We start from the raw sequence: 20,000 nt of genomic DNA on the forward strand, positions 1-20,000 counted from the left end.
ACGGAATAACACGCCCATGTTGTTGTAACTAAATGCAACATCGATATGCTGAGATCCCAGCTTTTTTAGGCGAATAGCTAGAGCGCACTCATAATACTTCCTTGCTTGCTCCATGTCACCTTGACTAAGGAGTACACAAGCCAAGTCATTGTACGAGTTCTCGACATGAGATTCGCTGTCTTGTGGCCGAATTTTAAGGGAAATGTCATGATAAAGCTTTGCTTCTTGAAACTCACCGCTCTCGTAATGGACACGGCCTAATTTAGAATAGACTGCGGCGGAATGTTCCGCACCGAATAAACTGCCGTGCTGAATTAATTTTAGCGCTAAATTGCAAATGCTTTTGGCTCTACCAAAGTCGCAATGGTGAGCACAAATAGTGCTAAACCTAACGAAATAATTAGGATAATATTTCACGCTTAAATTGGTATTTTTCATGACTTCAGGTAAGTCATCTACATTGAATACACTTTCAATTTCTGTTATTAGGCACTTCAAATGAGGTACCAGATGAAAGCTTTTAGAAATGGAGTCTACTTCATCAAGATTTTTCTTATCTATAAACTGATTAAATGATGTAATACCCCAATGAATGATTTCAAAATATTGAGCCTGCGAATACTTTTTGATTCTAGTTTGGATGACATTTTTCACAATTTGATGTACTTGAAGGTGGACGCCACTCTCTTCCTCTTCAAGTAACAGCAACGAGCTTTTTCGAATCCTCAAACCAATGATATCTTCGTCCACAAATTCATCTTTGTTCTCGGCATTCAGGATGTACTTGATTACAAGGTCAAGGTTTAATGGTTGCTGACCACAGAGAGAAATGAAACTGAATGCGTGATACAAAACCTTGTCAGATGACATCGCATTGTCCACGGCCAATGAAATCGCGGTGGTCATAGATATTGGGTAGGTTTGGTTTGTCTTGGCAAGAAAGGCCTCAGTGTTAGCACGCTTACCCTCGTTAAGTTTCTCGAGGTAGCCTTTCCAGCCAAAATTCGAGGATGCTTCCCGAACTTGTTTGACAAAGATAGCGGCGCTTGCTAAGGCAAGGGGTTGGTAATCTAACGCTCGAGCAACTTCTTCTTCAGTCTCACCGTCAGCGATGCCGGAGAGGGAGGCTAATAAGGAAATGGCGTCGGATAGCATCATGCCCTTGCTCACAGAGATGTGATTGATGAAAGAGTTTTCTGAAGGAATAGCAGCGGTGTCTTGCGATGTGATCAGCAGCTGACCTTTACACCAGTGCGTGTCTCCGGTCTCTGGCAAATGAGGATTCATTTCAATTAAGTTGACGACATTGTCAACCACCAATAGCCACGACGAGTAAAGCTCAACTTTGGTACGAATTAACGACTTTATGTTGGCGATCTTCCCCTCCGTCTTCAGATCTTTGTCGTTTACAGTATTTGTGACAGCGTACTCTGAACACTTTAGAAGACGAGCAAACGATACGTAGGATTCTAAGAGAGAATCAAGACCGTGCGCATTTAGAGTCATCACAAATGTACTCTCTCCCGCGATTTGTTTTTTTCATCAAATAATTTCTTTGCGACAAGACCAGCTAATTGAGATTTGCCGCTTCCAGGGTTTCCTGAGATGTACAGAGAAGTTAATCGGCTCTCGTTGGTTTCTTTCAGTTGCTTTAAGTGTTGAGCTATTTTAGCCAAATCATGATCTCGTTCGGCAACGTCGTGCGATGGCTTTGGTGGGAGAATGCAAAATGCCGAAGGAGCTTCCTTTTGTAACTGCTTTTGAAGGACCTTTCGATGCTGTTCTGTTTCCTTAAGGGTTTCACCTTTTTCTTTAAGTTCCTGTTCTTTTTCTTTCAGTTCGTCTTTTAGGTTGTTGACTTCTTGCAAGACCTTTACTAACTCGCCTGTCGGAAAACTCATTTGATTTCTGGTTTCTTGAATCTTCAGATCGGAGAGGCGAAGTGCTTGAAAGGCAACTAAAATTTTTCCTACAGCAGCCTGAAACTCTGACTCCTTGACATGACCTTGTGGCAAATGAGCAAAGTCTTGATTACGAGAATTTCTCAAATGATCCACATTTGATCGGACTACTGCGTTTAGGCCTCTTCCAATACAGTCCGAGTAAAGTATAGCGTAAAAGAGCATGGTGCTGTCCCATTCTGCTCTATTTCCGTTCACCATGGTTGCCAAAAGACCCGCGTTTCTTCTTTGGTTTTTGGGCGACTCTTGGTTTTTGAAGTCCAGTCCATTTCGGGGCACATCTTTCCATTCTCCCAAAGCAGTGGCCTTGTAGCGCTTGTCCCATTCTTGTTTGAAGATTGTTCGCAGGCCCTCAGTTATGACATCAGTAGTGATAAAGCAGATCCTGAAGTAATTCAGTTGCTCGTCAGTGTATTCCGGTCCAGTGGCCATATTCAGCCAGGGTCAGCTTTTTGTCAGCCCTTGCTAGAAATAATTGTTGCGTTAGTGTCAGCAGTAGTAAAAAGGATCACTTAATTAAAATAATGTATATATCCTAAAATGCTTTTATTTTTACTGTTTTTTTTTCTTCTTCTTTTTTTTCACAAACAATACCAAGTTCAAAGTCACTGTGTGGTTTTGACTATTCTTCTGTGATACATTTTACGCAAAAGGAACCCAAGACAGCGATTTTTACTTCATGTCATCTTTATTGCTTCGATAAAACTGGCTCCTCGGTGCGAAAACTACAGCGAGAATTCAATGAATGATGCATCTGCCTGGCAGACGTACTGTGCAGCCTTTCATAATCATCTCTTTAACAACAGAAGAGGTCTTTACCGGCGTTTTTCACTTCCGTCTCTTGGTCGTCAATAGAGGAAGGATGGACGTTTTAGTGAGACAATCCCTAAGTTGTTTACAATTGCAGGGACAAGGCACGTTAATCACACACAGTGTCTCGAGCTCCTTAGATATGTCTTGGCAAATAGTATCCTTGGGATGCTAGTCTTTGCGATAAGGGGGTGGCAATGAAGGATTTTTTTTTTAGTTTTGGTGCGGGGTAACTCTTTTCAGCTGTCAACACTCCTTACCTTTAATAATTGTCTATTTGGACGAAGACAGACATCAATCCTTCACAGTTCACTCTTCCTGCAAGGAGGGAAAGAGAAACTGAATGAAAACATACATAAATGATACGATACAGACCCAAATTGTACTACTTAGGGTCAGCAGCCCGTTTCTGCAAAGTCCGGAAAGCTTTTCAGACGAGAGAGGTCATTGTGAAAGGAATCCGCTTGCTCTACAAAGCTCGTCCTTTGACACGTTTTAAAGTTAGGGAAGGAAAAAAAAACATGGGAATAAATTACGATTGGAGAGATGAAAATAGTGGCACGCGATATAGGAGCCCGAAATTGAAAGTTTCGGGTGTTCAAAAGATGGATAACGCTATAACAAGGACGGCAACCGCAATGGCAACGAGAACGTCGATTCAGAATATAAGTTTTCGTACCTGTAATCAGTTCGCGCCGGATTATTTCATTCTTCCATTGTGTAAAATGTGTGTCTAGATCTGTTGTCCAAAAATGAAACTAATGCATATGAAGGCGGTTAAGGTTTGGAGAATGAAATAAAAAATCTGACGTCGTCCTCGGCTGTCGTTGTCCTCAAGCCGCTGATTTTGGTCATTTGACGTTGCTGTTTTGCTTAGGACGGGAAACTCATCTGACGTACCGAATATAAAACGCAGGTGCAGAGCATGCAGATCAATTGTCTTCGTTCATAATACCTTTACTTAGTTTTGTGACGTTCTCGTTGCATGCTGTTGCCTTCCTTATGGCTATAGCTCCCTAATATTTTATTTGGTGCAAATAGAGGGAGAGGGTCAATGGTTCCTATGCAGAGAATAATGAAAGAACATAAATTTAAGGTCCAGGTTTTTAATGATAGAACTGCGATTTTTAAGTGAATAAAATAGAGGGGGGGGGGGGGTGGTTGTAGGCAAAATAAAAAAGCTTTACAAAGAGGAAGCAGAAAATTTGAACGTGACCGGTGCCTAATATGATAAAGCTATAAACCACTTCCCAACTTAACATTTCACGGAGAACGTATGAACATGTCAACGGGGCAGGCCCCTTGCAGTCCTTACAAAGTGGTGATCTGATCTCACCTTTGCTTGACGCTGAAATTCTCTACCCGCGCTGAATGATATACGAAGTCGAAAGTGCAATTGCAATGGTTCCGATCAATTTGCCGTCGCGAAGCAACAGCGATGTACGTCCTCCTGCAACAATTATTAGCCCAAACGTAAGTAACGTAAGCAGTAATAGTTTTAACGTCTGCTTGTCTAACTACATATCAACTGTTGTAATGCAATTGTTTACTAAAAAAACAAACAAAAACAAACAAAATATGCATTGCTTCAATAGGTGCACTATTTTCTAATTAAATTATTGATGAGCTTCTGTTCTAAGGAAGAAATAATCACTGGAAAACTTGAACCATTTACAGACTTCAAAAAAGTTGGTAAAATCTCTGTTAAATGTCCGCATTTTCTTTGTAAATTACAATCTCTGTAAATTTGCACACTTACAGAGATTTTGTAACTCCATAAAAAGTTTGTAAAACTTACCACATTTCGTCCTTACAGTGACATAACATGTGTACAAAATCTCAATAAAATCTATGTAAATTGAAGGAAAAATTTACAGAGATTTTATGCGATAAGTACAAAATGTCTGTAAAATCTCTTTACTTTCTCTGTAAAATTTACACGAGAAAAAATCTCTGTAAATCCATCCATATAAAATGTCAGTTATCTCTGTGAAAAGTGAGAGAGAAGAATGCATGAAAAGTCTATAAAATGTCTACAAAAACCCTCAAAAAACTGGAGGGGAAAAGTATGTGAAATGTTTTTAAAATGTTGGTGTTTTAGTGCACAAAATCCCAGCAAAATGTGCACAAATCTCTGTAAATTAAGTATTTAAAACCTGACAGAAGGCAGGAAATGTCCATAAAATGTCTGTAAAAATGGAGGGGTAAAGTATGTGAAATGTTTTTAAAATGTTGGTGTTTTAGTGCACAAAATCTCAGGAAAGTGTTTACAATATCTCTGGAAATAATAGCATTTCAAACCTGGCATAAGCCAGGAAAGTTTAATAAAAAGTGAAATGGATGAAAGGTTAGTCGATTTTACATAGAAAAGAGAACAAGTTCTAGAGTTTTTGAATGCATAAGTTTATTTCAAATCTAAAAATAATCATTTGTTTATTTTACTTTCAATAGAATCTAAGTGTACAATAAAATTCTTGCAACAAGTCCAATAAAATAATTCAATTAATAACATGAGTTACCATGGCAACTTTTTCTACAGTGCCAAAATGGTGTCCACTTTCGAGAAAAACCCACGTCCTATGAACGCGATTTGTCACCCATGATTTATAGCTGATGAAATGGTACAATGTATACTCGTGAAATTTGGGAATAATTCCACTTGTGTTTTGTCCAAAATCAAATAATTTTTCTTGCCTTAAGGCTTATGAAATTATTTGATTTTGGACAAAGCGTGTGAAATTATTCCCTAAATTCACTCATCACTATTTGATAACCCATGCAAATTCATCAAAATAAGGAATAAAATATATGCAAGGGATTTCATTATTATTAAATAAGTATAAAAATCTGGCTTATGTTAACCCAATTACAAATACTTTACATAATACTCTTAATGGAATCTACAGTAAGTACATGTATATGAATAAAATTCTTACTATAAATTAATACAAATAAGGAAGAAATATATATCTATGGAATTAAATGGGGATAAATGTACACGTATCAATGAGTCTTTAGTAACCATTGTTCTTACACTGAATCACTACCTCACCATCTTTGATATCAGCCAATTCTGCTTAATCCTTATGGTCAAAAAGGGGTATAAACACAGTAGTTCACCTCATTGAATTATTGATTTGAGTGGGTGATGTCATTTTGAGTTCCTAATGTGCAAATTTTACTGATTTCTCAATCTGAAAAATATCCCCCAGAAACACAAAATGCAATGAATTATGATAATCTCTACTGAATGTGCAAAATTTTTTTGAAAGTGACAAAATTCTGAGAACTACAACAGTTTGATCATAGTACCACTCTAAACCTACATGTACAATCTGTATACACTATAAATTTTCACACAACAATAACAAGGTTTTATTTATTTCTTTGATCGTGAGCGGGCGGTATCCTGAGAATCCTGCAATCTGATTGGTTCCGGGAGCGGGCAGTATTTTCCTATCTCCTGACCACGGTCATGGTAACCAACTATGCTAAGCGCAGAGTGAACTTGCGAATTGAAAGAGCGAAGTTTCAATTTGTCATAATTGTTTTTTGCAATAGAGCAGTGTTATTGTTCAACTTTCTCATAAAAAACAATGGATTCTGACGAAAGCTATTACTGTCTAGTGAAAGCGAAGTTTATTACCCAACAATGCGTAAAATTAAAACATGACTTTTAGAGTTTTTCTTAATAGTTTCTCCAATCTTCTAAAAATAGACTTTAGAAATAAATAAAATGTCATTCACCGGCCTTGGGCGGTCCGTATTGGGAAAAACTGTGCCCTCTGTCTCGATTACGGTCCTCGGCCTACGGCCTCGGGCCGTACTCAAGACCTCGGGCACAGTTTTTCCCCATACGGACCGACCAAGGCCGGTGAATAACATATATATCTTTGGAAATAACCTTCATTTCATCAACAGAATCACTGAGGCTTCCTTACTATAAGATTGACCTTTGAGAATAGTAACCCCCAATTTCATTAATTATTTTGTTTACAACACTTATGTCACTGCAGATAAAAATAATAGGGCTGTTATCGATGCAATTCTTGGTGAAATATGAAAGAGACTAATGGCATCCGCATGAATAAATGTACATGCTACAAACAATAATATGATAAATTACTATAATTTTTATGACGTGTGGCCCCGCGAGCATTTTGATGGCAAAACCATATGAAAAATTCCTGTATGAGGGCCCTATGCGGTATGGAAAAAGCCATCAGGGCCTGCTAGGTACACGTTCAGCTCTGCAACATTGAAAGTTCAAGCAAATCTGATAAAACAAAAGCAAGGCAAACAAATATCCTAATGACCTGTTTATCAAGTCGAACAAAACAAATCTACAATCCTGGTGAAAACTCTTGGGACAATTCCCGCTTTTTTGATTTTTCACGGTCTCCAAAATGAAGATCCGTTCCTCGATTGCTTGCATGCTTCAACATTGTCTGGGGGAGGGGGGAAGTGCAAAAAAAGGCAGCGAAAGAAGAACGTGCGTTGCTCATATAACAATGGAAGTATGTACACTGTACAGCAAATTCTCTACTTTTTGCCCAAAATTTTGACAGGTATCCTAAAGTCTTTTGACCCTGATTGTATGTCCTTGGAGAGGGAGAAATTCTCAACTTTATCTAGGCTCAAAAACAAGAAACAAAGAAGAATAGGGATCATAAAATTATAATATAATGCTTATTGACTGAGTTTAGGTTGGGCTGGATGGGAAAATACTTGGCCCTCGGTCATGGCACACAGACCTCGCTGCGCATGGTCTGTAGGCCCTGAGCTCTGGCCCAGTCCTACTTTAGTCAATAAGTATATAACATTGCTTCCTCAAAATATTTTTATATACATTTACAGATATACTACATGTTTCATTTAAGTATATATAAACACAGTGGCTATATTAAGTACATGTACATGTAGGTGATTATAGGGATGTGTGCCATCTAATAATTGAGAATTAATTGATTACATCACATTTTGCTATAATCACCTTGTGAACTATAGTTTCCTAGAATCCCACAAGTGTCCAGCCAGAGCAGTCAATTCATATCTTTTGTACACTATTCTGATAAATTTCATCAGAATCTAGAAAAGAACCGCCAATTTGAAGGTTTGAATGTTATGAAATGACAAGTCTCGCCCATCATTTCCTACTAATGGCAAGCACCCAGAAATTTAACCAAGAATTGTATATATCAAAGTACACATAAGAATGAACTTGGTTTAATGTCCCTATCAAGAAACCTTAAGGTCCTGCAAAAATAAATAAAATTACCATAAACACTTGCAGATAAGACACACCTTTTCCCCAAAAATAGTGGTTAGAAATGGGTGTGGCTTATCTGCGGAAGATCTGAAAAAGGCTGCCTCTGGTGGCCAGTTTTCCATCTTTGCATCCAATTTTATGCCTAGTTGCATGTACTAAGCTCCAAACGTTCCGCTCATGTTCTTGTTGTAATGCAAAAAAATCTATCGCAAAACTGTTTAAGAAATTCCTGTCAACAAATACCAGAAAAAGATCAATCATATGTCAAAGTTGGTAAAAACAATGTTCATTACATTAAAGTGCTAAAATTACATTAAAGTATTTTCCGTTTCAATATTAGTGAACAGTGGATGAAGTTGACTTCTAAAGACTAGACTTTGGATTTCTTTTGTTTTCTGTCAAAAAACTTTTCCCCCTAAATTTGAGCTGGTAAGGTTAGGGTGCGGCTTATCTCCGAGTATACAGTTCACCTGCCAGTTCCGTTAGGTAATACTACCATACTAAAACAAATTAACCGCATGGATTACCTGCATGGGTACACCTACTTTTCAAGTTACATCGAACTGTATGAGGTGTGCCACCCGCCAGTTCCGATAAAAAATACTTCAAATTAGTATACTATGACAAATTAACCGCATGGTTAGACCGAATTTACAAGTTACATCAAACTGTATGAGGTGTGCCACCCGCCAGTTCTGATGAAAAATACTGCAAATTAGTATACTATGACAAATTAACTGCACGGTTAGACCAAATTTACAAGTTACATTGAACTGTATGAGGTGTGCCACCCACCAGTTCCGATGAAAAATACTTCAAATTAGGGCGCGTTCGATTGACCGTATTCCGGAATAGGAATACATGGAATATAAGTTTGAAATCCTTCGTTTTTACGGAGATTCACATTAAAATTGTCAAACATGTGCTAAAATGCTATTTAAAACGTATTTTTATTATCCTTGCTGCTTCAAAACGTGCCAAACATACTGCTTTAATCATCACTCCATGTATTCTTATTCTGGAATAGGGTCAATCGAACGCGGCCTTAGTATACTATGACAAATTAACTGCACATGGTTAGACCGAATTTACAAGTCACATCGAACTGTATGAGGTGTGCCATCCGCCAGTTCCGATGAAAACTACTACAAATTAGTATACTATGACAAATTAACTGCATGGTTAGACCGAATTTACAAGTTACATCAAACTGTATGAGGTGTGCCACCCCCCAGTTCCGATGAAAAATACTACAAATTAGTATACTATGACAAATTAACTGCACATGGTTAGACCGAATTTACAAGTTACATCGAACTGTATGAGGTGTGCCACCCGGCAGTTCCGATGAAAACTACTACAAATTAGTATACTATGACAATTTATCTGCATGGTTAGACCGAATTTACAAGTTACATCGAACTGTATGAGGTGTGCCACCCGCCAGTTCCGATGAAAAATACTACAAATTAGTATACTATGACAAATTAACTGCATGGTTAGACCGAATTTACAAGTTACATCAAACTGTATGAGGTGTGCCACCCTCCAGTTCCGATGAAATATACTACAAATTAGTAAATTAGTATACTACGACAAATGAACTGTATGACTTAAGACCTACTTTTCAAGTTACATTGAACTGTATGAGGCGTGCCACCTGCCAGTTCAGAGGGGAAATACAACAGAGTTTCCTAAAACAAATTTACTGCATGTAATTGAGTAGTACGTGTACTTACATTATCTTTAAATCATTGTTGCCACATGCAGATGTGTTTATTAGAAAGATATCACTTGTGTTTGATGTATTTGCCACTGAACGATGACTGACAATTTCCTCAGACCCAAGGGACAGTGAAAAGATTTTTGTCACAAAACTTACAGTATATGAACAGAGAAGTCACTGATTGTTGCAGTGAATATCTCTTCCTTGTATTCACCCAGTTCAATATGACAGCATTCCACTCTTCCAATTACCTGATGTCTGGAACAAATTTACTTGACCCAGTTACAACAGTTTTACCTAATAATGTTCACAAGGTATATCCAGAATGGCAATGAAACCTCTACCCTCCCAAGTTTTGACACAAAGACATCAATTATTATTCACAATTGCATCACAATTTGCAATCAGCACTGTCTGCTTCTTGCATCTCAGGAAATTCCCTCCAATTAAATTTCAATGCTCAATTTCCTTCAGCACTGCATCTTGTGGTTGAAGTACATGAAGGCCCTGGAAAAGAGTCACACGTACCAGTCAATCAATGAATTTATATAATTTCATAATATCATTTACGAAGAATGTTGTAACAAATCACTTTGCCATTCATAAGCAATGTTCCCGTGTATACGTGAAACTGAATAATGAAGCTAAGAGCTAAAGGAATTATTGCAAGAAACTTATATCTTACAAGTTAGAATCTTGTAGGAATCTTACAAGATCTTGTCAGTTTGTTGCAAGAGTCTTAGTTAAGAGGTAAGATAAGATCTTGTTGAGAAACCTAACAAGAATATTGGTAAGATCTTTATATTAAGATTTCCACCAGGGCGACCGCCATTGTTTCAAACAAATTTTCCTTCGTGATATTTAATTATTCCTGAGCATGCATTGGATAAGATGACAAATAGCCAACGAGGTGCAAAGCTCCAAGTTGGACATACACTATGTAAATATTTCATATCCAACAAGCCTGAACGCAATAATTAAATATTGTTTTATTGAAAACGCCCCCAAAATAGAGGGAAATCTACTGACTTCATTGTGTAACAGTAAATGTTCAGCTGACATGTACCCTTTCCATCATTTTGTAGAGCATGGAATATTAGCTCATATACCAGGATAGCAGGGCCAATGAAAACTTCTGAATTGTATAATTTATACAATGATAAAATTTTTAATATTTATTAATATGTTTATTGACATCACAAAATTTACATACAGTCTCATATTGAAAGAGTGCACAAAACAAGTTATCGCATTGGTCTCTGCGCAATGTATGTAGTGTTTCCATGGTACTTTTAAAAATACAAGAGTTTCCTTAAATAACAGTTACCTACCTTTTAGAAAAGTCCCATTCAATACAATCTCCACCTGCCCTTTTTAGCTGCCAAAGACCTAATACATTGCCCTGAAACAAAATATGGACATATAAAAACCCTGCAAGGTCAGCTTCATGACCTGACATAATGGTTATGGTAGGAGCTGTGGAAATTTGAACCGCCGGAATTCCTTGTTGACACCCTGGCTTACAAACTTATATGGAAGCCTGTGACAACATCCCAAAGTGTCCACCTTACCAAACTGACCATTTTGTACATGTAATAAAATCAATAATTATAATAATTATTTATTGTTGAATTTTTCATAATTTCTTATTGATAATGTCTGAATTAGTGTTTGAAGGGTACAACTCAAAACAATTTTGTATTTCACTCATAACTTTGCTCTCTTTTTGAGGGTGCCTGGGCATATAGCACTCAAAGCACTAGCTTGTGAGATTTCCCATATCCAATTAAAACAGTGGAGCAATCATGCTAAAAATTGTCCCTTAAAACAAAATTTTTGAGATATAAAAATTCCTCAAGATGGCTTTTTGTGTATGGTTATGAATTAGATTAATAACCCTCTCCCTCCTGAGAGTGACACTTATAGATTTTACTCTGTCTAATGCCAGATGATTTTACTCGTCAATGGGGACCTCTTCAGGGATGAATGGGTTAATTGTACTCATCAAATAAAATTTGAGGTTTTGGTGGAGAAATTGCAATATTAACTGCATCACAATATGATTGGTGTATTTAGATGGCTAGCTCTACTACATAACAGTACATGTACAGGGTTCTCCCTAGTTTTCAGCGCAACAGGTATGGCACCTTTTCACACCAGTAAAGCAATTGGTTAATGTTGGACGTTCTGCAAAGGATAAGCGACTTCTGAGAGTTGGCAGGCGGTAGTAAGTGCTCTTACAAGCAGTAAATGTTACCGGTAGCTTTATAATGTTTCATGAAAAATGCTAGTAATGCAAATGCTTTTGAGTAGTCCACTATGGAATACCCCACAAGACAACTGAATTTTTTTCGTTAAGGCTCACATACATGTACATGCAAACAAGCAAGTGACAAGCCCGGGGGGAGGGGGGGGGGACTCCCATATGAAACAGACGGGGAGGCTCCTCGTCTTGCGTATGGGTGTAAATTTTGGATTTTGGTCTCGCTTAGGGTGTTCCGGGCCAAGCGCCAATATTTTAAGCCACCAAGTGCTCGTTTAGGGTTCCGTGAAGAAACACAGAATTACGCGAAGAGAAACAGAAGTCAAATTTCCTTTAAGATTTTCTTTTTAGATAAAAGCATTCGATGATTATGCCTTTTTATCATTAAAACTCATTGCGTGTCGTATTTTTGTGTTTTTAAACGGTCTCTTTTAGGGGTCAAAATTTGCTTAAGCCACGCCTAGATTGGTCTCCTTTAGGGGTTAAATTCAAAATTTCCGACGAGCATCCCGTCTGTTTCACATGGGAGTCCCCCCCCCCATATCACCCTGAACAAGCAATGTCGAATACAGCCGAATATATGCTGTGCAGTTATTGACTGATTGGTTAAATCTTTTTATGACTTGGTATAAAGGGCTTCACATTACTGAACATGTGACATTGTTTGCACGAGGAGCCAGAGCTGGCCAAATTTTTGCACGGCCCATCAAAGAAATTTGAATACAAGGTTAAATTCCTAGAATACTTTTTCTCACAGTCCAGGAACGAAGGTGTGAAAAAGCAACGTGATTCCAAACCACACGTCAATAATAATAACACGGTGACCGTAACTGTTCATTAAAGTTGTTAAGAAGATCGACATCACGTAGTGCAGTATGACAGTACAGGAATAAAAATACTAACAGTAGAACCGAAAGAGTTAATTCTTCATGAATCGTTCCATGTCTGTTAATATTATTTTCTCGTCATCATGTCACACACCAGGCAGCCTACTTTAATGTTTAACTCCTCATTTCACAACAAAAGTAAATGCGATATTGCCAGGCTTGCGGATTTGTTTAATCTAACAGCAGTACCGCTAAAAGAGAGATCCTATTTTCGTCACAATAAGGAGATACGAGCTTCCACGTTTACTGGCTTGACGGCGCAGGATAAAATTGCTTTAGTTGGGCAGCCTGCTGGCAGTCGTTGGGGAACGACAAGCACTGATCAGATCGAGAAGTCTTCTTAAATGCCAAGAGGGTGAGTGGTCGCGCAGAAGAGAGTTTCAACTTGTATGGTGGCCCAATGTCTATTCGCAAGCAAAATACTGTACTCACCATGTTGTAAATGCCTCTTTAACAACTTGCCATATGACATCATAGAGATAATCTTCACTGCACGCAGGTCTCTGATCCTAAACATGCAGTAACAATCTCTGTACCTTCTTGACTTTTTTCTTTTAGATGTGCTAAAAAGGTTAGTGATAAAATGAAAAATTGAACCTCTCTGCTATATCAAAATTAATTTTTGGTAATTATGACACAGTGAATTGTAGATGTAAGCCTCAGCTACAGTGTATGCTACCCAAGAGGTTGCAAAGTGAAATGGTGACACAGTGAGTTAATAGTCTATACCTCAGGTATATACTATACAAGAGGTTACAAAGTGAAATGGTGACACAGTATGTTAATAGATTGTATACCTCAGGTATATGCTACCCAGGAGGTTACATAGTGAAATACAGTGAGTTAATAGATTGTATACCTCAGGTATATGCTACCCAAGAGGTTACAAAGTGAAATGGTGACACAGTGAGTTAAGGATTGTATACTACAGGTATATGATACCCAAGAGGTTACAAAGAGAAAGGGTGACACAGTGAGTCAATAGATTGTATACCTCAGGTATATGCTACCCAAGAGGTTACAAAGTGAAATGGTGACATGGTGAGTTATGGATTGTATACCTCAGGATATGCTACCCAAGAGGTTACAAAGTAAAATGGTGACACAGTGAGTTAATAGACTGCATACCTCAGGTATGATGCTACCCAAGAGGTTACAAAGTGAAATGGTGACACAGTGAGTTAATACGGTAGATTGTATACCTCAGGTATATGCTACCCAAGAGGTTACAAAGTAAAATGGTGATACAGTGAGTTAATAGATTGTATACCTCAGGTATATGCTACCCACGAGGTTACAAAGTGAAATGGTGACACAGTGAGTTAAGGATTGTATACCTCAGGTATATGCTCCCCGGGAGGTTACAAAGTGAAATGGTGACGCAGTGAGTTAAGGATTGTATACCTCAGGTATATGCTACCCAAGAGGTTACAAAGTGAAATGGTGACAAAGTGAGTTAAGGATTGTATACGTCAGGTATATGCTACCCAAGAGGTTACAAAGTGAAATGGTGACACAGTGAGTTAAGGATTGTATACCTCAGATATATGCTACCCAAGAGATTACAAAGTGAAATGGTGACACAGTGAGTTAAGGATTGTATACGTCAGGTATATGCTACCCAAGAGGTTACAAAGTGAAATGGTGACACAGTTGAGTTAAGGATTGTATACCTCAGGTATATGCTACCCAAGAGGTTACAAAGTGAAATGGTGACACAGTGAGTTAAGGATTGTTTATTATTCAAATTTCATACACTGTACGAATTCTGATTTTCTGATTGGTTGATTTGTGCCACGTGACACTGAGTTATGATGAAACAACCGCCTTGACGTCATTATCGTGGTGTAATAGCTGTGGTGTAAATTCAGTACACCACTGTCTTTACAGCATGGCTTCGGGCGGCTTCAAGTTTGACGATTTGTCCAAAGCAGACATCGATTCCATCATTGATGATGCAGTTCCTAAAAACACCGAGAAAGCAACTGCTTGGGGAATATCTGTTTTGAAAGGTAAGGTTGCGAATGTTAAATTTTTCATTCACGCTAGTTGTCTGGTTTACCTAGTATATAGTTGTTTCAGTGTAGTGTTTCTTTGTGCAGTGTATTCAATTTGAATAATTAAAATGTTAACGCACTCGTTGCTCGTGAATTATCGGAATTTACCTGCACTCGTTCACTAACAATGAACTCGAAATTTTCAAATTATACCGCACTCGGCGGCCTCGTGCGGTATTGAAATTTCTCGTTCATTGTTAGTGAACTCATGCAGGTAAATCCCGATAATTCACTCGCCAAGTGCGTTAACCTGTAAATACCTCAGGTATATGCTACCCAAGAGGTTACAAAGTGAAATGGTGACAAAGTGAGTTAAGGATTGTATACGTCAGGTATATGCTACCCAAGAGGTTACAAAGTGAAATGGTGACACAGTGAGTTAAGGATTGTATACCTCAGGTATATGCTACCCAAGAGGTTACAAAGTGAAATGGTGACACAGTGAGTTAAGGACTGTATACCTCAGGTATATGCTACACAATTAATTATTGATAGCATAGCTGTAAATTTAATTTTGTATACTCTTTTGCATCAACTTTTAGGCCATGCTTTAACTTGCTTTTTCTGTGCACTTAGATTGCTAAGAAGTAATTCCAGGTTTCACCTGAAAGGATTGTGATTGTGCATAGACCTCAAAAACCCAACTCCTCCCCCTCATCTCCCAAATACACAAGTATGTCACTTAAAATAGCTACAAGCTTTGTGTACTTACTCCTGTTCCACTTAATTTTGTCAGATTTATCATCATTGTCTGCCACCCTTCATCTGGGATTCTGGCCTCAAAGAACCCAGTCGGGAAGTCGAAATTTGTGCAAATAATAATACTGTTGCAGCACACCTGGAACAATATCCTAGCGATCAAGTCCACAGAACCACCTTATCTTGGACAATCAAAGAAATTAGATAATTTATATTTTGGTCAAATTGTTGGAAATAAGATTTGTCATAAGATACTATATTTGGGTGGGATTGACGGAGGTATTGACAATTAATGGACCAAAGACCAAAGCGTGATAATCTCCCAGGCGGTTTCTTCTGAAGTGTAACCGACCCTTCAGTGAAATCTAGTGTCAAAGGAGTAATCTAATTAAGCGCCCAGTCCAAAATTTACCTTGCTCTGGTTCCTTGTGCATGAGAAACCAGTGAAGGTACATGTAGATATACAGGTGACGGGAGTAACTACAGAATAACTGGCCACTATTGTGCTCTCGTAGTGGCATCGTTTAAAGAACAAGGCATCTGCAAGTGGTGAATAAGGGGCTGGGTATACAGAGATCCATATATTACATGTAATTCCCTATTCGTTATTATTGTTATTGCATTAAATGGCCTTAATACAATATAAAGTGAAATTACCAAGGGAGTAGGTCTGCAAAAGTAATGACTGTGCTCAAAGGCCCTCGTTGGCGTTTTCGGGAACGAGGGAAGATGGCTATTTTGAACTGGGGAACAGAGGAAACATGACAAAATGTCTTAGGGAAAAAGGCGACATAAACAATTTTAGGGAGCAAAAAGCTGGGAACAAGTTTGAAAGTAAATTGGGGAACAAGGGAACAAAATTTAAAATGTTAAGCCATTTAAACCTAAATCAGATTTGTATCAGTAAGATGACGACCTACCGAAAAATCCTCGGGCAGTTCTTTTGCTTTTCGGATCTTTTGAATCTTCCCGCCCATTGCTAAATGTAGCTGTTTGGCCGGGCCACCCTTTGTTCCAAACGTTCGTAGAACTCCGTTTACGTTTTGAAGAAGGTCTCTATTTCTGTCATGAAGTCTTCACCGATTAACCCTTTCGGAGACTGTCTGAGGTTGAATCATGTCACTGGCGTGTATCTTTGTGGCGAATACTGATTCCCGTGGACGACGTTCTGACCTGAATTGTCGTTGGCCTTTCTTCCGGATTTCGTCGATGCTTACTGGGTTTATTTGGTGGAATGCGTGCTATTTCACCCGCACAAAATGTTAAGGAATCGCAAAGATCCAATTCTGGTCGTCCAACAACGGAAAAAGAGAGAAAGAGCACAAAAATTTATCGACCGCGCGAAAAAAAAACCGAAAATTCAAACCGATCTTGTTCCCAGAGTCTTTGCGGCGGGGCAATTGTTTTAAATTTTAAATTTTACTCATATAGAATTATTTTATTATATTTTATTGTTGTATTTGTATTTCACTGAAAAGCCCCTTGGGGACGTGAAATAAACGTATGTATGTATGTATGTATGTATGTATGTATGTATGTATGTATGTATATATATGTATGTATGTATGTATAATGGTGCACAAAGTTGTTGCATCATGTAATTAATGTGAAATGTCCACAATCCTTCTCTTTGTGCCAACATCCAATCACAACCCGTTGCGAGCCCAGTGCGATTCCTGGGGCGCTTTTATTTTGGTTGGAAAAACCGGGTAGAATTTTATGCTTTAAAGGTGCTGAGCTAATTTCCTCAATCAAAATATGGAACGGGGGCAAGTGTGTTCCCTTTGAGATTTCCTTTTCTGTTTTTCTCAAGAGACTGGATACTTATAATCATTTAGAAATAACAAATATGGCTGCCGGATTTTCGATCATTACTTCGTAAGAAGTAATTTTCACCTGCAGCTATGGGATATGAAAGCAACCACGTTAATTGACTGAAACCCGCACGATTCATTTGGGCAGCTAAACACCAATGCTTTCTTTTTTCTTTTTTCAAGGAGCATGGTAAAGGTAAAGTCTGCTTAGTAGCCTACATTACTTTCTCAATCTCCTTTCAGTGCTGAGACTCCTATGTCACAAAGGCCTTGATTTACATGTTATTTGCATGATTCATCCCAGCAATTTACATGAAATTTACACACAAAAACTATTTTTATAGTCGGGTTGTGTCAATTTACATAGATTTTATGGCCTTTGCAATTGTTGTAAACAATAAAAACGGACTAATCTTATGAAGAAATAAGGACACGATTATATGGAGAAAATATGTCACGGGAAGAGGGGTAACTCGCTTACCAGAGATACACTGGAACAGCCAACTACATTACCCTATAAAATGTGGTTTAACCGCATAACATAGTAAACTGTTTACATGAGGAAAAAAAATGGCTCGGCTAGAAGGGAGACCCACCTAGCCGGGTCCCCCTTTGTCAACGGTAGGGTCGCCCTCCTGGCCAGGCCAACTTTATTCCATGTAAACACTTTGGCTCGCTCAGTGGAGTCAACTTGGTCGAGGCAAGATGATGAGAGAATGCACAAGTGCTATCTTCCCAGTCTTCTGATGATCGAAACTGAGCCGGGCAGCTCTTGACTCAGGGAAAAAGGTCAGTTCTTTTCTCATATAAACGCTGGCTAAAGACCCGGCTGGGAGGGTGACCATCTTCCGAGGACAACTTTTCTGCATATCAACAGGGCCTAAGACTTGATCCAAGTCGAACTATTAAAACACATACCGATAGGCATTTTATAGGTTGCAACCGGCAAATGTTTGATAAACCGAACTCAGTGCAACATGCAGGGCTAATTCAACAGTTTCCCACATAATTTAATTAGGTAATAAATATTCGACACTCAAAATGATCGTGGGCATACAGATCCAAAAACATTTGGTAACTTAGACAGGACATGCATGATGATAAAGTGCAATTTACAGACACTTTATGAGACATGACCAAACTGCGTAAAATCTTTGTAAATTTTTGATTTATAGACATTTTTGCAAGATTTTATAAAGTCTGTAAATTTCAAGTATTTCCTCTTGTTGTAGCTCCACTAATTTATAAACATTTTACAGACATTTTATAGAGCTTAAATTTACTCAACAAAACTCTGTAAAATATCTGTAAAATAAATTTACAGAGATTTTATGTTTATGGGGTGAAGTGTTAAAGTCTGTAAATTTATTATTTACAGACATTTTATGAAGTCTGTAAATGGTGCAAATTTTCCAGTGAATATTTGCCGTTGCCAGGCTTTTGGCGAGCGTGTCGTAAACCACGAAAGCTCGGTCAACAGGAGCACCAAATTGTGGCCAGATAATTAAACATTTTGGGTGCATTAAACTTCTCTGTAACAAGATAAGAATTCCCCTCTAGACCTGTCGGTTTCTCTTTCGCTTTTGCTTTTGAAAAAAAGCGTCGGCGTTCTTAAAATTCTCGAATAGCAAACTGAATCAGAATTATTACCTTAAAAGCACAAAGGAAAACCAGTGCAGTACATGCGCTATATATTTAAAATGCATTAAAGTTCAAATTAAATAAAATTATTGACAATTTAATTACAAATCATAAGTGTGGTTAAGCTACGAAGGATCGAAAACAATCGACTTATCGTTTAGGCTTATCCTAGAATTGTCTTAACTTTTTGCGATGGTGAAAAATCACTGCACGGTCAACATTTCTGAACACTCTAACTTCATACAACCTGAACAGCCACGACCTCACTCCTGAAACAACGGACACCACAATGACATTAACAAATTCAATGATGGAACTTAACAGTCCAAGAAGACATGGAAGATACCATAGCCGCTCATCGTTGCGATAATCAAGAAACACAAAGATCACTGGTGCTAACATTTAAGCAATTTTTAGTTCCTCGCAGCTGCAAATTTGAAGGCACAGGGCATGCCTTGTGGTTTGAGGTAGCATTGAGCTGTTTATAGCTCTGAATATAAACACGATCAACGGTAAACAATCAATTGCTACGTACGTGCTTGCATGCGTATTCCATTATGTACATGAGACACTACTCTACTGTAGACTTGATTTGTTCGGCTGAAGGCGTTCACCAACCTCACCTGCACGTTTGCCCACAAACCGCTGTGTATTCGAAACCGGTACGGTCTGATCTCGGTTACGAAAGGTTGGGTAAAGTAGGTTGATGGCACTTAAGTATTCATGACGCCATATAGCATTGGAAAGCGAAAATTCCCTGTCTACAAATCCTATGGCAACACGTTAATATTTACTCAGTATCAATCATGGATGGCTGGATTTTTATAAAAAAACGCTTAAACGCACCCTGCAGACACAAGAATTCATAATTAT

General features: G+C 38.2%; 1 pseudogene; it reads right to left on the reverse strand.

Annotated features, from left to right (window-relative positions):
• LOC138057337 (uncharacterized) overlaps nt 1–20,000 on the reverse strand; it is a 22,180-nt pseudogene that overhangs the window by 1,416 nt on the left and 764 nt on the right.

The sequence above is a fragment of the Montipora capricornis genome, chromosome 7 (genome assembly GCF_036669925.1).
Source record: "Montipora capricornis isolate CH-2021 chromosome 7, ASM3666992v2, whole genome shotgun sequence".
In the NCBI taxonomy this organism is placed as follows: domain Eukaryota; kingdom Metazoa; phylum Cnidaria; class Anthozoa; order Scleractinia; family Acroporidae; genus Montipora; species Montipora capricornis.